This window comes from Miscanthus floridulus, chromosome 8, assembly GCF_019320115.1.
Source record: "Miscanthus floridulus cultivar M001 chromosome 8, ASM1932011v1, whole genome shotgun sequence".
Taxonomy (NCBI): domain Eukaryota; kingdom Viridiplantae; phylum Streptophyta; class Magnoliopsida; order Poales; family Poaceae; genus Miscanthus; species Miscanthus floridulus.
The window spans coordinates 191,892,053-191,919,122 of NC_089587.1; the positions used below are offsets into that span (position 1 = coordinate 191,892,053).

The 27,070-nt window shown below is 40.5% G+C and overlaps 1 non-coding gene across 1 annotated transcript; it reads left to right on the top strand.

Moving 5' to 3' along the window:
* Nucleotides 1–14,266: 14,266 nt before the first annotated feature.
* LOC136478670 (small nucleolar RNA R71) lies at nt 14,267–14,369 on the top strand. The gene has a single exon (XR_010764388.1). It is a non-coding gene; the product is annotated as a small nucleolar RNA R71 (small nucleolar RNA).
* Nucleotides 14,370–27,070: the final 12,701 nt, after the last annotated feature.

Below are 27,070 nucleotides of genomic sequence, written 5' to 3' on the forward strand. Positions count from 1 at the left end.
CGGGTCCTACTTGACCTACAGACGGGAGGTGGACTACAGAGGACTCAACAAGGCTGTCACCCTAGTGATCTACCACACGATCCAGAATGTAGGGTGCATCCATAGGTAAACAACATATAAGCACCATGCTTACACAATGTCGACCACTCACCTCGTTCGTCAACAAGAATGAGCGCTTTGCGATCCTATGCATAAACATAATGATAACTCTAACTACACCAAGCATATAATCAAAGTAAACTATGAACATGATAACTAAGAACATGATAAATATAAAGAACAATGTCATAGGAAATGTATGGATAATAAAGGATATAAGGCTATACCAAGCCAGACTTTGGACAAGATCGGGAATCCAAGCGGGAAGCTTGACTCTCTAGATCTAACTTAGCTAGCTATGCCTAAGAATATTTGTGTAGGGAGGTCTGAGGTTGTATGATCTCTGGGATTCTAATGAATGCCTTCTAGAGAAGGTATGGGGTCCTTTTATAGGGGGCACCAGGCATCCTATGGGCCATGAATCCGTGGCATCGCTCCATCTAGGCTCTCTATTCGAACTGACCTTGATACATGGCGAAGATTGATCTTTAGAGGTGGTGGAGAACCGACATATGAAGCGGAGGCTGAGTGGTGGGCCAGGGAGGTTGGCTAGCCTATAGGTGGGGCTGGCCGGCCTCACCCCTTGTCCGTTCGGGTTGATTTGCGGTAGTTTGTCATGGATGGTGGATTGGGGTCCTTTAAGTCGATTTCGTCACAGATGATCGTGATTTGCTCTGACGAATCGGTCCACTTTGCCCTTTTCCTGATAAATCCTCCTAAAAACATTGATTCACCAAAACTTGTGGAATTTATCAATTTAAACCCCTTGTTGGTGATCATATTCATTCATTTATACAAGTTATATTGATGGTTTACGATGAGTGTTAACTACCGTCAACAAACTCCCCCAAGCTTAACCTTTGCTCGTACCCGAGCAAGACTAAACTCAGCAAAGGATCAGTGGTTGCATTAATGTTTTCACTCCTCAAAAGTACACATGCGTTCAATAAAAAATTCTCCTCCATATTAGAATAAACTGATATGACTTTCAAACTTACCCATATTACCTTTAACTTCAATGGGGCTTCTTAATTTTCACTTGGGTGTTGAGCAATTGTGTGACAGAACCGCCTAATTTATACAAGATCAAGTACGGTTGTCCCCGCTTATAGATGAAAGCATATAGATGAGAATAAATATAGAGTCACTGAGCCCACCGGTGGTTAGCCACCATCTTCAGTAGGCCAAAACCTCACCTGCAACATAGTGGGATAAACCCTGAGTACTCGAATGTACTCAGCTAGACTTATCCGTCTTAAACTAGAAATAAAATTGACTCCAAGGAGTATGCAAGGCTTTATAAGTGGAGGTAGCTTGATAACATTTTGCATAAAAGCGATTGACTTAGTTGTACAATTATGATTCCTTTATCAAGTTAATTATAACTATGCATCTCTAGATTAGCAACTATCCTGTGCCAAACATGTGGTATATCAATTTAAAAGCATACAATAGTAACCATAGCAGGTATTGTAATTCTATATTCATCCGAACCATCATGTTCCATACACAATTACTACGATGTTGGGACTAGCCAAGTTTCTCACTATCCAGGAGAGACGACGATTTGAATCGATTTCAACCAGCTGGGAATTTATTCCTAACACAAACCCAGACAGACCAGATCAACGGTCACCTTTGGTACAACTCAGGTCCACATTTCGCGGGTTTGTACCGCGCCACACAATCTGGGACACCAGATGCCAGGACGTTCAGGCCTAGCCTGCCCTCGGGCTCAGTCTGATCGCCCCTCGCAAGGAGAGCACAACAGAACAGGGTTCGGCCTGAGTTGAGCTACTCGGCTTCACGGTCGAAACGAGTTATCCGGCCAGCTAAGTGATAGGCATGCGTTCAATCTTGTCAGAAGTGCCAACAACGGTACGGTCCTTAATTGACATAGACGAAATCACATGAGTCAACCTACACATAGACTCCGTGCCGGCCTCGATTTACTGTTACCCCATGGTTCTTTTCCACGATAGCAAATATAGCTAACCGTGCTTCGGTTTCCACCTATCTCTCATAGGTGATAGGAAAATCACCCGACTTCTACCGGTCTAAGCATGGCTAAGCATATGTTCGATCCTAGACCTACACAGGTTTAACGGTGTATATATCTGGACAAGGAATTTATATGCATCAAGTGGTTCCATTCAGTTCTTATAACCTAATGCAGCAATCATAAGAACTTGAGTAATATTTTATAAAATACTGGGAGACTTAGAATGCTCCGGGGCTTGCCTGGGATCCGACACAAGTCAGTTTAGTTAGCTTGCACCAACTTGGTGACATCTCCGGTCCTAGCACTTGCTTAGTCCTTCCATCTTCGGGATAGATCCACCAAACCCAATCTTCGAGTTCGGCTCCACATCATATCCTTCACGTGGTTCATCTAGCGTACCTAAATGAGATGCAAGATGCATGTGTAGGAATGTGATGAATGGTAACACAAGATGCCTCACATAAGCATTCAAGACCAACACAAGATTATGCAAAACATAGACACCAATAGCTATTTAACTAACATCACACAACTAACTTTCCTACTGGTAACTAATCAGTTGTCCCTCAACACTAAAAAGGTTCCAAATCTTCACTCTTGATAATAAAAATTGTGGTCGAAGCAGATAGATGGTCGCCATTGAAGTCAGCAGAAAGGGGTCACACCAAGGAAGGTCAGTTCATCTACGTGATCCTTATGCACCTAAAGATTGAGAACTTGGACAGGAACTCATATATACTAGGTGACCTATTACAGCACATAATATCCTGGTCCATTTATCATCCGACTGATAACTTGTTCAACCTTAAGTATGGTGCACCTTTCTGATCCAACGAGAATGATATAAGTTGCTCACTAGATGACCGACGTCATTACAGGGACAGTCACGTCGAGTCACTTATCTACCATCTCTTGTAGTCTGTTAATGTTCAGGTTAGTGACCTGTTCTTCAAGGTTATCCTTTGGATGACTTCAAAAGGGAGTCCTATTGCATCTAGTTTGACATATAGATCTCTTGACATGATAAGGAGAGATAACCAACGAAGAGGTCACGTGAAAATAACATATCGATGTAGTTCTGTAATGGATCGTGACTAGAAACCTCCATACCAGCACGTGCTGAGCAGCACAACCTTGTGGCTGCAGTCCACAGGATGCCCTTGGTTTCATCGCGGCACCATAGATCGCTAATCGTGGCACCATTACTAAACATACAACCCACAAGAAATCTCACATGGCACAAATTGGGTTGCATAGGAGCAAGCACTATGCGACGGAGGGCTAGCAACAAAGGTAGTCACAAGGTTAGGAGTCAACAAGCAGGGGATCCGAAGATCAAAACACAATGCAAGAGAGCATAGCTTAATTGCCAAAGACAACTGAGCAGGGGACTTCTTGCCGAATTTCCATATATGTCTTGTGTCCACCAAGTGATTACCAGGTCAAGATTAACATGCGATTTGGTCTTATCGAGCAGCAACATGAGATCAAGACTGATAAATGTCTAGAGACTTGAGAGAGTTGGAGACAAAATAAACAAGATTCAAGGGACAGAGCCAAGGCACTGACTAGGGATTCAGTTGATAAAACAACGACATGATCTGCGAGGAAAAGGTTCTATAGCAAGGTAGATAGCAATTAGCGTTGCACCAGATCATCAGTAGAAGAAGGAGCAATGAGATCTAACAAGGATTTTTGAGCAAGGTCCTCCCACACAGGAGCGGGACAACCACAAAACATGCGAGCAAAGAAGGGAGCTAAGCTTGGGCCTAAGGTCAAGCAAAGACATGGATAAAGGTCTTCGTAGCACAATGTTCAATGGCTAGCAACCACATGTACAGGCTCAGGCTCCTAAGAGAGAACTTAATTGGAGACGATAACCATGAGATTATCAAAAGTTGGACGCTATTCTAGGATAGTGCTCTTCAACACTCGTATGCTTACCGAGGACAAAAGGGTGGCAGCTACGGCACTACCTAGATAATGAGCATCCACATCTACATCATGGTCTTAAGCAAGCATTTCAAAATACTCAAACTAATTAGCTTAAGCGACTGTTACTAAGCACAAAGCTCGCACCTAACAAGTAGTCACCTACAACAACACTGCTACGCATATTATGCAAAACATGGTGGTAAAGTATTGTTATCTTTTAATTCGTTTTTACTGAGTAGGTGGATATCTCTACAAAACAAGTTTTACTTACATTTAGCAATTTAGTTTTCAAAGGGGTGAACCTTTTGCTAAATATTAACTTGTCATCTATTTTCTTTAGAAGCAAACATACAAGGTAAAGCTAATCACACACCATCTTCAAGCATAGCTATTCAAGCGGCATGGAACAAGGCACTTTGTCTAGCTTCACACAAGGAAGATAGTAGCATCACATTGATCACAAGTTACTTAGTATTGGAACAATGTGAGGGAAGCATAATTATGCACAAGCACAATCATGATGCATGCTCGTCCTATTCGTCCTCACAAAATTGCCAGCCTAAGGCGGCAATCACGTTCTATGTCGGTGGCATAACACGTACTCTCTCGGTATATAGCTAGTCGTCAGCTACATTCAATCTACGCATTCGCGGTTAGCGTACCTGCAGGCAAATTCATTGCAGCCCATCCCCACAAGAGATAAATAAGCACACAATGAAAGAGGTAAACTAAGATACTCTCCATATATACATCCCTAGATATATATACTTCGGTATCCATAGCTACCTGATAGATATACCCACAATTAAGTACCTTCATAGATACATGTGTGTAACATGTAAATATTCTAGTAACCATAGCTAACTCTCTCCTAGACCGATAGTTGGACGGTCATGCTCTCACAACTCACACTTACCTGGGTGTAGAGGCAATTGATCCATACATTACCATTCAAGTGAATGGCATCCATACAATAGCATGCCGTATGGACGACGAAAGTAAAATTGCAATAAAGTACATCCCTCAAAGTTAGTATTTAGATAGCCACCTAATAGTCCTTAACTGGGCATAAAGGAGGATGTTGCTAGCATAGTGTTATAAATTAGTTTTGACAAATTTGCCTGTAGCTAAAATTTTAGTCAAAATAGGTTTTTTTAAAACAAAACTTTGTTTTGAAAACTAAGTACATGACAGTATTATGCTTAATCTCGCTCCGATACTAGCTGTGACAGAACCACCCAATTTATATAAGATCAAGGACGGCTGTCCCCGCTTAACACGTTGACACGCGCATACTCTCACTTATATAAACCCGTTAGTCCGCCGAGTGTCACGCAGGACCTCGGTAAATCAACATCACAACCAAGATCGTGTGATTAAGCAAAAACACATCACATATGCAGAGTTGCAGCGGAAATAATATTACAAATAGGTTCATAAATAATAGTATAAGTTTGGATTTCAAAACCTATTAGTGAAAACAACATAACTTTCAAATGATTACATTAATATAAGTTCCAAATACGTTGCTAGCATAAGTGACATCCTCAGATAAAAGCATATAGATGAGACTAAATATAGTCACCGAGCCCACCGGTGGTTAGCCACCATCTTCAGCAGGCCAAAACCTCACCTGCAACATGGTGGGATAAACCCTGAGTACTCTAATGTACTCAGCTAGACTTACCTGTCATAAACCAGAAATAAAATTGACTCCAAGGAGTATGCAAGGCTTTCATTTTGCATAAAAGCGATTGACTTAGTTGTACAATTATGATTCCTTTATCAAGTTAATTATAACTATCCATCTCTAGATTAGCAACTATCCTGTGCCAAACATGTGGTATATCAATTTAAAAGCATACAATAGTAACCATAGCAGGTATTGTAATTCCATATTCATCCGAACCATCATGTTCCATACACAGTTACTACGATGTTGGGACTAGCCAAGTTTCTCACTATCCGGGAGAGACGGCGATTCGAATCGATTTCAACCAGCTGGGAATTTATTCCTAACACAAACCCAGGCAGACCAGATCAACGGTCACCTTAGGTCACCTTTGGTAGAACTCAGGTCCACATTTCGTGGGTCCGTACCGCGCCACACAATCTGGGACACCAGATGCTAGGACATTCAGGCCTAGCCTGCCCTTAGGCTCAGTCTGATCGCCCCCCGTAAGGAGCGCACAACAGAACGGGGCCTAGCCTGAGTTGAGCTACTCAGCTTCGCGGTCAAAACGAGTTATCCAACCAGCTAAGTGATAGGCATGCGTTCAATCTTGTCAGAAGCGCCAACAACGGTACCATCCTTAATCGACACAGACGGAATCACATGAGTCAACCTACACATAGACTCCGCCCGGCCTCGATTTACTGTTACCCTATGGTTCTTTTCCACGATAGCAAATATAGCCAACCATGCTTCTGTTTCCACCTATCTCTCGCAGGTGACAAGAAATCACCTGACTTCTACCGGTCTAAGTATGGCTAAGCATATGTTCGATCCTGGACCTACACAGGGTTAACGGTGTATATATCTGGACAAGGAATTTATATGCATCAAGTGGTTCCATTCAGTTCTTATAACCTAATGCAGCAATCATAAGAACTTGAGTAATATTTTGTAAAATACTGGGAGACTTAGAATGCTCCGGGGCTTGCCTAGGATCCGACACAAGTTAGTTCAGTTAGCTTGCACCGACTTGGTGACATCTCCGGTCCTAGCACTTGCTTAGTCCTTCCATCTTCGAGATAGATCCACCAAACCCAATCTTCGAGTTTGACTCCACATCACATCCTTCACGTGGTTCATCTAGCGTACCTAAATGAGATGCAAGATGCATGTGTATGAATGTGATGAATGGTAACACAAGATGCCTCACATAAGCATTCAAGACCAACACAAGATTATGCAAAACATAGACACCAATAGCTATTTAACTAACATCACACAACTAACCATAAAAGAACAAGTACATCAAGCATGACACAAGTTTAACAAGGTCACAAGTATCATAACTTGACCATCAACAAGGGCATAAGCCACACTTAGCAACACATGGAGTAAACAACCACAACTAGCATATGTCTATTTCTGGACTGGAAACAACAGCTTCATGTTAGGATCATAACTAGAGTTATACAAATCCAATAGCCATTCAATAAGACATTCTAGCAAGCTTATGAAATTTTCTACAATTCATCTTTAATCATATTAGCATGATTCTCAAGTTAATTAAGTCAAATATACTCATTTACAGAAACTGGTCCACAATTGACAGAGAGCAGCCATTTCTGACACCCAACTTTAAATAGGCATAACTCATAAACTACTTGGCCAAATGACACCACATTTTAACAGCAGATAGATACATGAATTATATACAACTTCCTTATTATCATCTAGGTGTGATTCAAATCCTAACTAAATCAAACACCAGCATCTTTCAGATCTGCTCCGAATACAATCAAAACTTGACAGAAGACTTAAAAGTCATGTAACTCCTAAACTATCAGGTCTATGGTCTTACAATTTGAACACAAGCAAGATTATGAAAGTTTCTACAACTTTTGTATTCACTACAACCATGGTAAACATCATTTACACCACGAAAATGATTGCACAAGCAAAACTGCAAATGCAGCCCAACAGCAGTGGTACAGAAAACTGATAGAAACTTCAGAGAAGCATAACTAGAGTTCTAGACCTCCAACAAACATGAACCATAACTTTTTGAAAAGATTAGGAAGTTACCTACAACTTTATTATTCTCATATTAAGATGATTCTACAGTTAGAAGGGTCAATTAATCCAATAATTGCACCTCTGTCCAAAACATAGACAGAAACTGACATGCCACTTTAAACAGCTATAAATGAAGTTATACATGTCCAATAAATGTGGTTCTAGACTTTTTAGAAATCTTAGCAAATTATAAACAACTTTGTTGTAAACACCTAAAGCTAATTCTACTACTAAAAAGGCCCCGCAATAAGAACAAGGAAACCCTCTCTGGTTTTGGGCAGAAACAGCCACAGAGATTTAAGCAAGTATAACTCAAGATCTACTTAGCCAAAAATCATGATATTTAACTTTTTGGAAAGCTTAAGAAAAGTACTACAACTCATGTATTTTCATCAAGTCATGATTTGTAACTCAACTGAGCCAATCAATTCAAACATGCAGAATTATTCAGAGTAGGAGCAAAGCATTACAGGGCATTTGTTATTTTTATAACTCTTAAAATATAAATCCGAAACTCATGAAATTTTTACCAGACAACAACAATCACTTGATGAGCATCCCATAAAAATTTCACATTTATTTGACCAAAATAACTACAGTTATGAAAAAGACAAATACAACTAGCATTAAAAACCTAACTGCATAAATCTATTTTTACAGCTAAAACTTTAAACTATAACACATAATATTATAGATCTACTGCATAGAAAATTTTGCAAGGATTCCAAAAAGTCCTCATTTACTATTTTACGATTTTTCTACAAATTACTACGAATTTTCAAAGTTCATCATTCAAATCTATAAAAACAAAAGAAAAGACATGTAAGTCTTGCATCGGGGTCCCTGTAGAAAACATTAATTAAACTACAGCGAAGAGGTCGTCAGGAGCACTACTCAAATGAGTCATGGCTTCGCAGAACGGCCCTTCCCTTATGTCGAATTGTTGCGCGCGGTCCTTGACGGGATTTAGGAGCAGAGGATGCGCCGGAGCTTGTCGTCGTCGGCCGGAGAAGGCTCGTCAGCGATGTAGGAATGGCGGGGGAGCACCATGGGGCTGGCGCTCACGCATAGGGCTGCTCTGCTCGGCCCGAGGTGGCCCGTAGTGGCCTGGCCACGGAGACAAGCGGCTGCTGCGACTGTTGCTCCGGCGGCGGTGCTTTCCGGCGCCTTGCTGACCGGAGGAAGGCGCGGGAAGGCGCTCGTGGCTTGCCCGCTGCTGGGCGCGGCTGTAGGAGGGTTGTAGGAGAGGGAGCAGCGGTGGCAAGGAAGTTCGACGGTGGCAGCCATGGCGGCTCCGCTCTGGTGCGGCCAGAGCGCGAGCGAGAGAGCGAGAAGGGACGGGTGAGGGACAGGGCAGCTCTGGTGCTCGGTTATGGTGGAGTAGGGCATGCAGCAGCACGTGGCACTGGGGTAGGACGCGCATCAGCCAGCTATGGCCACGCGGCAATGGTGGGAGCGCACCCTGGTGCATGGCGTCCACAAAGATAAACTGTCGAGCACGTGGCTAGCGCCGGAGTTGACATGGTGGGGAGCCGATTTGGGCCACTTCCAGGCCGAATCAGACCTTGGGCCAAAAATGAAGTTTGTTCACTTCAGCCTGCTCTACATTTTTCATTAAGGCACTCCAGTCATTTGAGCAACATAACAGTGGGTAATTTAATCTCCAAAGTTTCATTGTCAATGCATTGACGGCGATTAACAAACTCCAAAAATCGATGGTTAAGACAAGGTCCAATGAGTGCCATCTTTATAAATGCTCTTCGCCATCATGTACACTCCAACTTTTATCTTTGGACCAAATCGAGTTGCCTAACAAAATTTGGAGAACGCGAGACGTCAATGCCTATGGCGATGAATTTCTAGACTTAGAATATTTCTAAGTGCTGAAATCAACACCAGGTTCCAACTTTGAGCCACTGCTAGACTTAGTTCCGAGCTAATCCATGGTATACTCCAAAAACAAATTTTCTTCTACATAACATGAGCTTCAACTTTTATTTGATGTCCAACTTTAAAACAGGTGCAGAAGCTATAGTTCGACTTAGACCAAAGTAGGATCACGATAAAGCTTAAATTATCCTTCGTGATCCATTGAAGCATTTTCTTGGCATTTGCTCAACATGAACCTTTCATGACTTTTGTTGTAGAGTTCATCTAGAGTCATTTGGGCATGGTTGCAAGATTTGGTTGAGGATCGAGAATTCCATTCACTTTATAAAATAATTCAAGCAAGGACATAACTTGTCATTTCATGTGACTTCTTGATTCCAAACTTCACAAAACTTTTCCAATGTTCAAGAGAGATTGATACTAAGGTGATGGACATGAGAGAGGTGTGTTTAACATTATTCAAGCATACATTTGAAAAGAGTCATCATGTAAGTAAAGGTGTGTTGTCCAAGTTTAAGTTGGAGCTCCTCTTGTAGATTTGATCTTGACACCTTCATTACCACTTGACATGTCATGTTTGAGCTCAAACGCATTGCTTAACTGGTGACAAACACCTGGGGTGTTACAAATTGAAAGATAGAACGATCAAGTCAAGCACTATGTCTCTCAAGTTCTTTGTTCCACCATTGTTCTGGAGTTTTTATAAGTTTTCAAAATAAAATTCAGAGATTCCATTGTATGACACTCTCAAGTCTCTCAATATATGTAGTATTTGTGGATCCTCACCAAGAAAAAAATAATGTTGTGCCTTCTTCCTACAACTAAGGCTTATGTGGAGCTCATAGGTGTAGAGATAGCATATACATACTTGCAATACATATATTGAAAAGTCAAACTTTGGATCCAAAGAGAAATGAGTCATACAATCAAATCAAGATGTGCATGTATGTGGATATATGTAGTGGATGCGGTGGAAACCTAATTCTACTTTGCTCCTTGAAAACATATCTCTCTTGAAACTTCAAAACATTTTTGTGAGAGCAGGGGCTATCTTTATTCTCTTTTTTCATCATTTTTTCTAGGCGGGCATCTTTGTACCCATTGTTTTTAATATTTCGGACATCTTTGTGTCCATTTTTTTCCATACTTTTGCATAGCCCCATGTCTCTTTTCTTCAACAAAAACTTTTTGGAGAGATAGTAACAAGAACTTGGAGCAATTATTTGGTGGATGGAAAACCTATCAGGCGTGTTTTGTTTACTCCCAATGTAGGAGTAGAACATTTTTGAGTGGATCTAAATGGAATGGCATGTTTTTGCGCCTACCCCTAGTGTAGTAGTGCATATTTGGGTGGTGTGTACGTGATCTTGATTTTAAGAGCATGACAAATCTCTCATAAGGGTCACATAGCTTGACAAAACTCAATGCAAAAGCATGCAGCATATATGTAAAAGTTTTCCTAATCTAGATAACGTATATGACTCTGGTAAGAATTCAAGCTTTTGTCATACAGGAATTCATCATGTAGCATTTTTATGTTTTTTCAAAAGGTAAATCTCTAGAATTTTAGTGTTACTTGGAACAAGATAAACAACAGCTCATACCTTCTCATATCATATCCGTCAACTACCTAGACTTAGATCAAGCATATGCTACCCACGCATTTCAAGTTCAGAGTAAATCTTTATATTAAAACAACTTTATTTAAAACTCGGGAGAATTCAGGGCTGAAAACTAGGTACTTGAAAGGAATTACAACAGAGCAACTATTCATCATTTCTATTTTTAGAGATTATTCAGAATCCCTTTTATTTATTTATTCAACTCTTAAAAAGAAATTAAAGCAAATTATGTACACACTCTTTTATTTTGTTTATTGTCATTTATTCTACCGGACATGCTTAAAAGGAAAATAAGGTAAAAGAATACTTACCTGGATAATGGAGATGTACCTCCCCCAAGCTAGTTCTTGACTAGTATGGAACAATCATGTCTTTAGATCTTGCAGCCATTCTTCTTAATCTTCACTTGAAAGGTTAGTGACCAAGAATACCAAAAAGCTACTCTATCAAAGAACATGATCTTTATTAAAAAAATTTATTAAAGGAAATAAATTACAACTCTCTTAACTTAGCATGAGTCTTCATGTACCCATATTTTTTTATTAAGAGTGAATCTTCATGTGTTCACATTTTTTTATTACCACCACAATGAATAGTCTTATGGGTTGTTGCACACCACAAAATCATTCATATGGGGCTTTGATTTAAAAACTTAAAATGAGACTAAATTTATTATGCATAGTCAAACTTTTTATTTTCTTTTCATATATATGTTATGCAAGAATATGTTGTTTTTAATTTTCAATGCAATGCAGAAAATAAATATGCTAAAGAAGAATTTATGTATTTAACTTATATGATTATGCAGAAAAGATTTTTTAGATGTAGTGCAAGAATGAATGCATTTGAAAGAGTAAATATAGATAACTACCGATTTACTTTTCGGCGAAGGTTTGGTGTTTTAATTCTTTCGAATTAGACTTCTCCTCAAATTGTTCTTCATTTGATCTAGAGATAGAGATTCTTGTAGTGGTGCCTCTAGTGGTGGTAATTCAGATGATGATGCTACCTTCTTCTGCCAAACCTTTTTATGTTTTGAATTTGACTTTGATGTAGCGGGTTCTTCCTTCTCAAATGGTTCTTCTTCCTTGTTTTCTGGAAGTTGATTCCTTCGGTGCAATGTTGAGCGACGTCTTCTATTTGGATGGTTCTTCTTAACCTATTTGTTAGTTGTATAACCATTGAACGCACACTTTACCTTCCATCCTGAAAATTGGAAATGGATTTGTCCAGATCCTACATAGATGACAGCATTTGTAGTGTTGAGGAATGGTCTTCCAAGGATGAGAGGAATCTCTTCATCGATTCCCATGTTGAGAATCATGAAATTGGCACGTACATAGTCATCTTGTATCTTCACCAAGATATCTTTTGCTGTTCCATCCAAAAATCAAATTGTTTGATCTGCCATCTGTAATTGAGTGTATGTAGGAAACAAAGGTTCACCTAACAAATTATCATATGTTACCTTGGACATGATGTTGACACCAGATCCAAGATCGCAGAAGGCGTTGTTGAAGACTTGTTCTCCAATTATGCATTCGATTGTTGGTAGACCTAAATCTCCTTTCTTGGTGTTGAATGGTGAAGCAAGGAGGTGATCATAGTTGGATCGAAGTGTGTTGATCATGTTAGCAAACTCAAGCCTTCCTTGTTCAAACTTGAGTTTTTGTGTTCCTTGTAATTGATTCTTCTCCTTCTTGCTTTTGATTTTCCTGGTCGGAGGTTGTTCTAGCAAAAAATTAGTGGAGTGCAAATTGCTATTTTTAAATGAAAATTTCTCCACTCTATCTTTTATCTGGAAAGAAATCTTGGTGCTCTCGGCATGAATGGTTGCTTTAGTAGTGTGTAAGAAAGGACGTCCTAGGATGATGGTGACTTTAAATCATGGCCGGTGTCCAAGACTACGAAGTCCATGGGTACATACGAGCTTCCAACTCGTATACAAATATCTTCTGCACTCCCTTCTACTTTGCAAATGAATTGATCCGCAAGCTTCACAAGCATGGTTGTGTACAATAAATTACCAAATTGTAAAATGTGATCGTAAATTACCTTTGGCATAATATTGACGCTTGCACCAAGCTCGCAAATAGCTTCTTCAAAATCATGAGGTCCAATCTTGATTGGAATGATAGGTCATCCAAAATCTCCTCTTTTCTCAAGCATGAATTCATCATGCCATCCACCAGAACTTGCTTCTTTGTAGAAATCTGTATTGTGTATCTCGACAAGGTTTGCAGTTTCTATTTCTTCCGGTTGCTCTGGAATCTTACCTTTCTCAGTCGAAGGAACAGCAGTCGCCAGCTGAGCTATTTGTGATTCTAACATTTTATTAAAGCTAAGCTAGTTTTTCATGGCAAATGAGAAACTATCCATTTTATTATTTATGTTTTCTAAGACTTTGTTAGTGGAAGCTAATTTTCTAGATAAACCTTTCATAATTTTAGCTCGTCCATAGACTAATTCTTTCAAGGACGATTGATTATTGAAATTATTGTAATTATTACGTTGGTAATTACCTTGGTAATTAGGCCTTTGTTGTTGACCCCATCCTTGATTCTGTTGAGGACGATAATTATTGTTGTTGATGAAGTTCACATCCTCCTGGGTTTCGGGACAATTGTTCCCTGAATGTCCAGTGTTTCCACATTCTTCACATGTCATGCAGGAGTCATCAATGTGCATGACATCTTACTTCTCATTAGCTCGATCTTCGAGCCTCTTCATTAGCAGGTCCATCTTGGCAGACAGCATGTCTACCTCCTTAACTGTATGCATACCTCCACTTCTCTTGTGGGGTTGAAGATGTTCTTCAGATCATCCTTGGTTGGAGGCCATCTTCTCAACAAGAGCTATTGCTTGTGGGATTGTGAGTGATAAGAACGCTCCTCCAGTAGCAGCATCCATATTTTCATGGGTGTTATTAGTTTACCGTGGTAGAAAGTCTGCATGAGTAGCCAATTCTCCTCCCCATGATGAGGACATTCCGATATGTAATCTTGAAAGCGTTCCCATGCCTCAGGGATAGATTCATCATGTTGTTGAAAGCTTGAAATTCTTCCATGTTGTCACTCCCGATTTTAAGGATAAAATGGGATGAATAATCTTATGTGCACCCAGAGACCAGTCACACACATAAGCCGACAAATTACAAAAGTACCATCACAGGTGTTTATTACATCATGAATAATATCATCACATAGTCTTTACATAAGCATAGCATAAATAAATAGATAACTCTCACGGTAGCTCCATATCACAGGGACGTCAACTGGTTGACCCCAAGCCTAGAAATCCTCAGGGAAGTCCTCATAACCACTGCAATCTATTACCCATCTGGGATTTTGGTCCAAGTAATGAAAATAAACAAGCATAAGTACATCTCGTACTTAACAAGATAACATGGGGTTATGAAGCTCAAAAAGGTTGACATGGTTTAACTGCGATTGGCATTTTTAGTGACTCATAGTTTTATCATTAAATAGAATCATGTTATGCTTATTCCCCATATAAACCACATGATCATTTAATGAGAGCAATATCAACATCATATTAGCTTCATCTTCAACACAAAATGAACAAGTATGCCGTTAGTTTTCCAGGCCACTCATGACCACGAGCGTGGCTATTATAACAGTTTTACACTCTATAGAGGTTGTACAACTTTACCCGTGAGTCATGATTCCCTTATGCCCGGGGCCCATCGACCCCTAACACTTCCGAGGTGAGCAGACAGGGTCTCACTATGAAGCCTTTTAAAGGTTCATCTAACAAGTTAGGGCCGCTAGGTTTTCAATTGGCAAGCAGGTGTAGGAACCCCCCTTTCAAATGGCACAATTCCTTCGTGACTATACACATAAGAACAGAGGTTGTCCTATATCCATCTCGTCAAGCCCCTTTTGCACCATGAAGGTAACCTCTAACAGGCTAGAAAAGGTCCTTCTATTGAACTAAAACCAGAGCCATGTAGTCCTCATGGTTGTACTATAAGTCCTAGATTTTGCTCACTGATAAGTCCTTAGGGAGGGCCAAGAGCATCATATACAAAAGCCAGGAGCTCTCTCACCCTGTATTCATGTTGCTAAAAAGTAGGTTTTAACCTTTGTTGCATAAAAAAATTAGTCATCATTCAGATCATGTATAGTTAATTTGAGCGCTAGCAAAACTACCCATATGCAAGTGTTCCCATGGGCGACAAGGAATAAAGGTAACAACAACTAGATCAAACCTTAGGGATATCAAAATTAGACACATGTATATGTATTGTAGGTGATTAAAATGTGTATAGGTAGCAAGGATTGTCCCATGTTATACTTGCCTTGCTCAATGAACTCTTGCTAATCTGAGTCGTAAACAAAGCACTCATGGTCACCGATGTACTGCTCATCATCTATACTCGATCAACATAGCAACATACAATCATCTAGTGGAAATCATGCAAAGCAAACAAACCTATTATTAGAACAGTACACCAATAGTATAAAAATAGGATAAAAAGCGTATAAAATGAATCTACGTCTCACAATGAACACAGACACGAGGATCACAAAAATCGGATCTAAAACATGAAAGTTATAAATTAAACATGATTTCCTACAACAGTTTAATAGATTAAATCTAGCCATGAATTTTAAAAGTTGAAAACATGATTAATAGTAGCATTAACATGTAGATTACTTAATTACGAACCTAACGCAACTTGAACAGATCAAATCAGATCTAAAACGGAGAAAATATGATGAAAATGGGTTCTGGATGGCAATCTTGTAATTGCAGTGAACTATTTTTGAAATAAAATAAATGAATTCGGAATTTAAATCGAAACTGAGGACGGCGGGCAAAACTATGAAAAAGCTGATGGGCTCTTTCACAAATATGCCACGGCGAAGGGGTATGATGCGATCTGGTCCGTTGGATCTAGATTGAACAACCCAGAATAAATCGGGGAAGGGAGAGAGAAAATGCTAGTCGAAAACAGTAACTCGACAGCGGCGTAGCCATTGCCGGTGGTGGAGACCTCACCGGCGCACATGGTTAGGGCCCTAGAGGCCACATATTGACACGAGAAAGGCACGGGGAGAAAGAGGGGAACACAATGAGCTCACCACGGCAAAAACCGAAGATGGAGATGGATCGCGAACGTCGTGGCGCTCGGGATGGTGGACGGCTGCGCACTGCAAGGTCTGACGACGTCATGTAAGTGATTGGCAGTGAAAACAACAAGAGAAAAGCCTCAGGGGCTTCCTTATGGCGCGATGAAGCTCAGAGACGAAACAAGAGCGACGGCAGAGCGATGAATCGACCACCTTGAGTTTGATGGTGGTGGGTTAGGGTTGCGGTGGCTCAATTGAAGGCGGTTGCTGCTAGTAGATGGGAAAGGAGAGCGGAGAGGGGTGTGGTGGCCTTTATATGGGTGTGGGCGCACATGCGAGTTGCTAACGACTCCGAGAAGCTCGGGCACGGCCGCGGGATGAGGATGGCGGCGTGGCCATCCTGGTTTCGATGGGAGGGAAGGGATAAGCCCGATAGGGTGGACCCACCAGTCAGAGAGAGAAGGCGTGTGGCTGGGCTGCCAGTCAAACTAGAGAGAGGGAGAGGCAGCGGGCGCAACACCAACGGTTTTTGCCGGGCTAGCCCAAAAGGAAGGGGGAAGGGCGAGTGGGTCGGCTAGGGGAATGGGCCAGCAGGCCAAAAGCCGAGAGAGGAAGGAGGGAGAGGAATTTTTCCTTTTCTTTTTATTTCAGGGATTTGAAAAGATGATTTTCGTATGAAATTTGAATTCCTTTTCAGATTTGATGAAACCACACAATACAATAATAAAAATGTAGTAGCATGGATGCATCAACATGTTCCTATCCCTATAGTTGATTTTAGTTTCATAAAAAAATATTAATTTCCCATATTTGCATGCTCACATAATGCATAAATAAAGCATTTTAGGCTATTTTCAAAGGATGCAAAATTTACGGTGTTACACACGTAGAGCGTTGGTTTTGCCCACGGGGAAAAACTTTGATAGGAAAGCATTGGAGCATTTCACCCATGAGTTGATGTTGTCTTTATTGGCGTAGAACCATTGCTTTGCCTTCCCCAAAAGTGAGAATGGGAAGAGGTGAAGTAATATGGCATCCTGGGTGACTTCTTTGATTGTGAAAGTGCTGCAAATCTCCAAGAAGTGTTGGAGATGAGCACTCACATCTTCATGTGCCTTTCCACAAAATTGGTTGGCTTGCACCATGTAGATGAGAGCTAGCCTAAGTTCAAACACATTATCTCCGTTGTTGACCGTCGGTCCAGTGCGGATGTTGGCCGCACTTGGAGTAGAGAATTCATGGAGGGTCTTGTCAGTCATGGTCTCAAAAACTGGTGTTGAGCAACCTTCTATCTGGTTTGCTTCCGAGGCTAAAGCTGAAACTTGTTTGGATTTTTGAGCTTTAGTCCTTCTAATCAATGCTTTTGGATCTTCAATGTAGTTTTCCGGAAGGTCAAAACCAGTCATACATTACCCTGCATAAGATATGAATAGACAAAACAAGGGTAAGCCTGCTAGTGAAAGGGTTAATGGGTTTTTAATCACATCTATAAGTTAAAGTTTATCAATATTCTTTGGATTGCCTAGCTATCTTCCCTGGCCATGGCGTCAGAAATGCTTGTTGGCATTTTTTAGTATCACTACTAGAGATGTAATCTCCAGCAATGACACTAGAAATATTTATGGTATTTTAATGTGACTTAGAAAGATATGAAATTCTGCAAGCGCACAAATATACCATTGTAGCACTTCACCGGGAGTATTTCAGGTATCATTATTTATATTTTTACCATAGGGAAGGACTGGCAAAGAATATTGATTACTTTCTTATGATGGATCAATGAGCCAAACACTTACTCTAAACAGGGGTAAACCAAGAGATAGAATAATATATAAATGATAAATGCAACACTCAGAGTACTCCATAAGATAGCAATAACAAGTCTAAGTAGATACAAGAGAGATTAATTCCTAAGTTATTCTAGTCACAAGTCAAAGCATATATTGATGTGCATATATACTTAGCAATAGCAAAAGATTAACTTCGTATCTATGCATAAGGGACATGACTAAAGAAGAGCAAGAATAGAGCTTGACTACTTCCGTCGCAACCGGGTCCTACTTGGTCTACAGACGGGAGGTGGACTACAGTGGACTCAATAAGGCTGTCACCATTGCTATCTACCACACGATCCGGAATGTAGGGTGCATCCGCAGGTAAACAACGTATAAGCACCACGCTTACACAATGTCGATCACTCACCCCGTTCGTTAACAAGAATGAGCACTTTGCAATCCTATGCATAAACATAATGATAACTCTAACTACAGCAAGCATATAATCAAAGTAAACTATGAACATGATTACTAAGAACATGATATATATAAAGAACAATGTCATAGCAAATGTATGGATAATAAAGGATACAAGGCTATACCAAGCCAAACTCTGGACAAGATTGGGAATCAAAGCGGGAAGCTTGACTCTCTAGATCTAACTTAGCTAGCTATGACTAAGAATATTTGTGTAGGGAGGTCTGAGGTTGAATGATCCCTGGGATTCTAACGAAGGCCTTCTGGAGGAGGTATGGGGGTCCTTTTATTGGGGGCACCAAGCATCCTGTAGGCCCATGAATCTGTGGCATCGCTCCATCTGGGCTCTCGATTCGAACCGACCTTGATACATGGCGAAGATTGATCCTTAGAGGCGGTGGAGCACCAACATACGAAGCGAAGGCTGAGTGGTGGGCCAGGGAGGCCGGCCGGCCCCACCCCTTGTCCGTTCGGGTTGATTTGCAGTGGTTTGTCTTGGACGGTGGATTGGGGGTCCTTTAAGCCGGTTTCGTCGCAGATGATCGTGATTTGCTCTGACGAATCGGTCTACTTTGCCCTTTTCCTGAATAAATCCTCCTGAAAACATAGATTCACCAAAACTTGTGGAATTTATCAATTTAAACCCATAAACCTATGTTGGTGATCATATTCATTCATTTATACAAGTTATATTGATGGTTTATGACGAGTGTTAACTACCGTCAATAACAGCCCACCGAGGGGTATACCCATGATGGTAGATTGTGTGGTGGAGGTGCGCGTGATCAGAAACCGGATGGTAACACAGGCGTAGAGACACGAGATTTAGACAGGTTCAGGCCGTCAACTTGACGTAATACCATACGTCCTGTGTTCTGGTGGATTGTATTGATTGTGAATGAGATGAGAGATCCTAGGCTAAGCCCAGGGGTTTGTATCTGAATGCCAACTAGGGGACCTCTGCCCCTTCTTATATACTCTGGAAGGGTTGGGTTACAGAGAAAGTATCCTAGTCTGCTATATGATAGGTATTATATTTTGATTACAATATCTGTAAGCGTCCTGGTAAATTGTATCTTCTACCATCTTGAGGTACCCCCGGGATATCCCCACATGTGCCTGAAAGGACGGAAGGCCATGGTCCTTATAAATAAGTTCAAAAAAAAATAAGAGCCATGGAAAGAAGACACGATTTTTTTAGAGCTGAAAATGATACGGCATTATACTATGGATATCTCTGCCGGAAGAGGTTGATGAGTGGCGAAGTCATGGGTTTCTGCACTCATGCCAACTGCAGAACTGTCTGGTCATAATGTAGAACCACACATATGTAATAATACTGTAGTATTTCTGGTTATATGATATACTGAAATCTGATATGGTATTAGATAATTTATAGAAAATTTGTTTTAACTCAAAAAATATGCAAACAACTTTCTATTTTTCTCTAAAATCATGCTCTATATTTTTTTGTTGATTAGAATTATTTGAATCTTATATGGTCTCCTACTCTCCTAACATCTGAAACTAGACCAAATATGAAATGGTGGATCGAATGGAGACCAAGACAAATCCTTGCATACCGCAACACGGATCACCATGCAACCCGCCGTGCAAAATGCATAAAGCGAAAAGCGTTTTCTCAACACAATGTCTTGCTTCCCCATCGGGATGTGCACATGAAATTCCAAATAAAAAATATAATTCAAGTTCTGTTTGCACGTTAATAGCATGTATCATGTGGTTTAACATTATAGTAGTGTTGTCTTGTTCAGAGGACATCATGACACGACATGCGACTTCACAAACTCCCGAACTGATGTCTATGACTTGGGCAGCAACATCTGAGTGGACGCGACCACTTCCTCATTCATAGTTGTCGTGATCTGAAATCATGCTCTATATTATCGTACTTAGATCAACAAAATATAAAGCATGATTTTAGAGAAGTTATCAAACTAGTTCCATATTTTTATGAGTTAAAACAATTTTTGTATTAAATTGGATTTTAGGATTCTAAATACATATTTATTTAGAAAAATATTTAGATAATTTTTTGGAAAAATAATCTATAAAAAGTTTAATTAGCCTGCCTGAACTACCGCATAAGTGCGATTTACCTCCCTAGTGGCTAACGTGGCGCCATGTAAGACGACGGTATATATTGCACTAGGTCAGCTAAAATTGCTTTAGAAACTGTTCAGAAAGATAACTGAGCGATTTTAGGAGTTGCGGGAGTTTTAAAAGTCTACCTTTTATATTGAGGGATCTAGGGAGGTAAATCAGACTTACGTAATAATTAAGGGATTTGAGGTGAACTTTTCTTTTTTTTTTCTTTTTTTTTTTTGAGTGGAAAGAGATGAGCTTTTCCTTCTTTCTTTTCTTTGCAGCCCGCAGTTCTTCGCTCCAGGACCATCTTGGTCTGCCCATTCCCATGCATGCGCCACCTCCCTGTATAATCTGGGCCGTCGGCCGCTCCGCAAGAGAGGCAAGTCCGTCCTTAGCAGCCATGTTCCTGTTCCCGTTTCCATTCCCGGAACAAGAACGGGAACATAGGTTATCATTTTATAACGTGGGAACTGAACGTGGAACGGAGGCTGATAAGAGCCAGCCTACCTTTCCCACGGTCTGGGACTCCGGGATCACCGGGCGGGGTGAAGGCGATGAGCTCCTCGTTCTTTGCGCCGAATCACATCGACATCGGCGCTCCCTATCTCGAGAGTCGCGATCGGGCTCCCTCTAGCGATGGCCACAGCTCGGAGTCACAACCGCGCTGGTCCATCGAGCGTGAACCCAGTTCATCGCACCAGTCTAGGCTGTTTGTAATCTAGCCCCTCCGTGTTGTTTGTAATTAATTCATTTTCATCTAAGTCTTGTCAAATTAACCTGCTACACCACCCCTAAGTCTACCTAGAGTTCCAGAAAGGTTATCAGCAAAGTGTAATTTTATAAATGAATTTTTATTCTGTTGAGATCATAATCATATAATATGATGTCATAATTACTATTTCTAGTAAAGTAATTCATACACCAATGGCAATTTTATAGAAAAATATCCTAAGTCTTCGTGCAACTATTTTGGGATTCAATATTTTTATTTTAGTCCCTGATCTTTTGAAAGAAAAGTCCTTTTAATTTACAAGCATACTCTTGAACTTCAAAAGCTCGTAACTTTTGAACGTTAGCTCAGTTTTAAGTGATTCTTACGCTAATGAGTTTGTAGAAATGTGTACTACGCATAAGTAGCTAGTATATATTTTTTTATAAGAACTAGTATGACTTGTTTTTCTAAAGTTTGGTGTATTGTTCTTTTATGTTTTGTTGGCCATGTTTATTGTTTGTCTATACAAAGTGTTGAGTTCATGAACCTTAAAGATTAGGAGTATGAATCTCTGATCAAGTCTAGTTCAAAGGTTAGTGTCCTTGACCATGTTTGCACCTACGTTTTAATTTAATTTATTTTATTAGTAAACTTAGAACTTTGTTGCATGCAAAGTCTAAATATGAAACCTATGCTAAGATAGAGGGGATGTTGCAAACATACTCTCAATAGAAGTCTCAAACTCTATAAGCTTGTCTAAAGCAACTGAGACAAGTCTAGCTGGGTTGTAAGGCAACTGGATCATCTGGTCTAAGGAAAAGACTAAGGATCACAAAATAGCCTCTCTAGAAAATAGGTCTGGTGTATGCTCTAGTGCTTAGATCGTATCATCCGGTGAATTTAAGATGAAATTTAGTGTTTCACTCATTGCAGAGACCAGATGATTATTTGGTGCTTGATTGTCGATCACAGGATCATCTAGTGATTTGTTCTTTTTTTGTTTCATTTATAATTCTTGTTCTATTTAGTCTTTTCATGTTAATTTTGACCTAATTTGACTTGTTTGAGGCACATTTATGTATCCTCTGCGTGGGAGACTTTGGGGTGTGTTTGGTTTGAGGACAAGGTTGAATGGGATATGGCCATCCATGGATTTCTGTATATGGTTATCCATACTTGCTGTTTGGTTGGATGGATAGGATGAGCCATTTTTTTGTTTGGTTGGACAACTGTCGGATGGGGCGAGACGGGATGCACCATTTTTCTGTTTGGTTGGATGGATAAGGATGGATAGGCTGATGATGTCATGTGGGACCCACTTGTCATTTATTCAATTTTAACCAAAATATAATCATGTGAGATCCTAGCTACAAAAGCTTAGTGGGGTTCAGTTTAAGGATTACATAGAGTCCATAATCTTGCAAGGAGAAGTTTGTGCCATCCCTGATAAGTATTGGATGGTGGGGGGTTTGAAGGTTGATTGAACAATACACTAGCATCAAAATCAATCTACTAATACATTTTTTCTTACCTTATTTTTCTAAACCCTACCTTCTATTCGTTCTTCGTCTTCACACTGAATTGCTACATTCTAGAGTGGCGAGGCCAACTAGGGCACACCATAGCTGTTGCATGCGCTAACATGGTTCGCCCGAGTGCGCGTGGGATTTGCACATCAATAAAAGTTTTAAGTGATTTTGGAGTTCATTCCTGGTCCATGTGACCAATAATATGTAAATCTTGGGGAGCCGGAGTTGAGAATATCGCTTATTTTTCTATGTTTTCTTTTATCACACGTATCCAAAAATCATATATGGCATTCATTGATGGTCTTTAAAGTGACAGATAAGACAACTCCTTTTAGGGAAGTTATCAGCTTATTCTCTAATAAAAAAAGTTGACTGCTTACTCTAAATCTATGAATTATGGAGAAGATTAAGATATATAGACGCCAACCTTCCAAGAAGGTGCATGTCTGTTAGTTTTAGCATGTGATATATGAGTGCAGATTTGTTATGATTTCATCATAGATTTTAATATGGTTCGAGATTTCCATATCTGGGAGCATATTGCTTCTACCTATCGTTACATTAATAACAAAAATCTGGGAGTATATTGCTTGATTCTTCTCCCTATCGTTACATTAATAACAAAAATCTAGGAGTATATTGCTTGATTCCTCTCGTTACATTAATAACGAAAATCAACTAGTAAAAATCTTCTTGCTCCACATGCTCCATTGATTTATACTATGAAGCTTTGATTCACCCTTTGATCTCCAACCTGATTCTGCGATAAATATGCATAATTTATTTGATATCTGTAAAGATATTGCTGACAAAATCTTGAGGAATGAATTAATGGTTGAAGGTAAATGACAAGATGCTCTTGAGTACTCCAAGGATCTGGAACATTATATATACTGCTCTCTTCTTCACCGACCGATATATCATATATGCATGGTTCTTTTGTATTTGGTTTGCCAAAAGAATGGGCATTTTTGCTTTGTTTTCTACAATTTTTGTAGTGACTACAGTGCTGGCAGCATGTATCCATGGGGCACATGTTGAACCCAATGACATTATTAAGACCATAGAGGTAATTTCATTTCTTATACTAATAGTTTGTTTTTTGGCTTAGGTGACTTTCGTGGATGTGCACCCTTATTTTATATAATTCACTTAATTTGGACATTGTTCTGTTAATTGATGAATTTTCAATTTCCTTGATTTTCTTCTTGAAAGCATCTAGGCCCCTAGTGGGTTTCGGTGATTAATGACAATGTAAGATTATTGTGACTAACGTGTGTTTTTGCATAAACAATTTGAGTTAGGTCACGATAATGGTGATTGTTTGGGCAATCAATGGTATTCATGCCCCTGTTGATGGAAATCATTTCGGTTTTCAAAGGATGGACAACAAGGCTAAGGACGGCTAGTTCTAAGTGTCGTTTGGCGTTGGAGAGACACTTAGATTAGTTTAGGGCTTTGTTTATTTTTCCTTTGGCCATACTATTAGGGGGGTATGAACTAGTAGCTTGACCTAGGTGAGTCTAATGTGTTAGGTGTGGTGCACACTTATCAAACTTAGCACTAGGTAGTTCAGAGTTAGCCCAAAGATCATTTGAAGTCAACCCCATTCACAGAGTACCTTGAATTTGGAGTGTTTGGAGGTGTGATAGAGGGACCGGACGCTGGTCCCCGTGGGACCGGATGCATCCGGTCAGTGTAAGACAACGTAGAGGAAGACCTACAATCGACCGAACTCTGACACAGTGAACTGACTGGATGCGACTGTGCCTAGGGTTTGGTCTCCTATGAGGACTAGACGCTGTGCCTGTGGCACCGGACGCTTGAGGCCATTGCGTCCAATCCATTGCAGAGAGGTTCTAGAGAAGGAATTTGTTGACCAGATGTGTCCTATCAGTGTGGGCCAGACCCTAGTAGAGTCCGGTCACACTAGCCATTGCCTGTCAGTGCTGGCATTACGTTGCCGTTGGCTACTGACCGGACGCGTCCGGTCACCACAACAGGCACGTCCAGTCATCACTAAAAATGCTGAGTTGGACCTCAACGGGTATCTTTGAAAGTGTGGGGCTATATATACATCTCCTACTCATCCAAGATTATGGACCTCATTAGTGTCTAGGGAGTAGCAAGTGTGCATCCACCTTCCTCATTAGTCTTGTTTGGGGTCAAGTGAGAGTTTGTGTTTGTTACTCTTGGTGATCTGCATCACCTAGACGGCTTGGTGATCATCCAGCGGAGCTTGTGGATGACTCAACTCTTCTTGTGAGCGGTTGTGGGTGATTCACCATGCTAGAGTGGTGAAGAATGAGCCCGTAGAGAGCACTTGATCCTTGCGCGGATCAAAGGGGAGCGATACCCTTGTGCGGGTGCTCCAACGAGGACTAGTGGGGAGTGCCGACTCTCCGTTATCTCAGCAAAACGTCGCCATGTTCCTTCCCTATTTTTACTTTGAGCATTTACTTTGAGCAATTCAATACTTGTTTTTATATTCCTAGAATTGCCATGCTAGAATATGATTGGAACCTAGTTTGCAAAACTCTTTGTGTGATAGAACAATAGGATACACAATTAGGCACTAGGGTTGAAGTGGGCTAAGTATAGGACTTAATTATTGCAAGAATTTTTAGAAAAGCCCAATTCAACCCCCTCTAGGGCATCTTGATCCTTTCAATTGGTATCAAAGTCGAGTGCTCTTTGATTTAGGCTTAACTGCCTAGAGCAAGATGTCTCATGGGGATGGACCCCCTCTCTACTTTGAGGGAGATGATTTTTCTTAATGAAAAATTCACATGGAGGCGTACCTAGAGGCTATAGACGTTGGAGTGCTTAGAGCCGCCACTCAAGGCATCCCAAAACCTAAGGATCCCACCAACCTTATTGGTGATGTGGCCAACTATGAAAAGTGGAATGCAAAGGCCAAAAACACCCTCTTTAGAGGCCTTTGCAAGGATGTCTTCAACTATGTCCAGAACCACAAAGACTTTCATGCACTATGGTCGGACATTTGTGCGCTCTATGAGGGAACTAAGAGTGAGCGTGAGGAACGCTATCATCTTGTTATTAAAAAGCTTAATTCATTTGAAATGCTTCCTAATGAATGTGCTAATGAGATGTATTCACGCTTGAATGTGCTTGTAGAGGAAGTCAATGGGCTTGGACTCACACAATTACAACCATCCGATATTGTAAGAAAGATATTGAGTGTTCTTCCCATTGACAAGTATTGGCATATTGTGACCATGCTATATCAAGGTGATCTTTCCACATCTACACCAACACAAATATTAGGAAGGATCAATGCGCATGAGATGTACATGCACATCACTCCACAAGATGGCTCTTCCTCTTCCACCAAGAAGAAAGATTTGGCTTTCAAGGCTAGCCAAGAGAAGAAGGGCAAAGCAAAAGTGGCTCTTGAAAGCTCAAGTGAAGATGAAGATGACACCAACATTGCTCTCATGGTGAGGAAGACCACCAAGATGCTCAAAAAGCTAAACAAGAATGGTGTCAGGTTCGATTCACAAAGAAGAAATTCTTCACAAGTAGCAAGAGGAAGCCCATCTCCAAAATGGATTGCTACAATTGTGGTGATCTTGGTCATCTAGCTCATTAATGTCCAAAGCCCAAGAAAGACAAGTACAAGAAGAAGTACAAGGACAACAAAGATGACTCAAGTGATGATAAGAAGAAAGAAAAGCCATACAAGAAGAGAGATGGCAAGAAGAAGCAACACCACAAGAAGAAGAATGGCAAAGCTTATATTGTTGGTGATTGGCTCACGGATATTGAATCATCAAGTGGCTCATCCGATGAAGATAGTGATGATGAGAAGGAGAAGGTGGCCGCTCTTGTGATTGGGACTTCACTACCTCCACCACCACCACCGCCATCATCCTCTACACACCTATGCCTCATGGCCAAGGGTGAACAAAAGGTACAAAGTGATGATGATAGTAGTGGTAATGAAAGTGGTAGTGATAGTGATGATGAATTTGAAGCACCTTCTTATGATGAACTAGTTGCCTTGCTTAACAAGTACTCTAAAATCATAAGAAAGACAAGAGCTAAAAATGAAA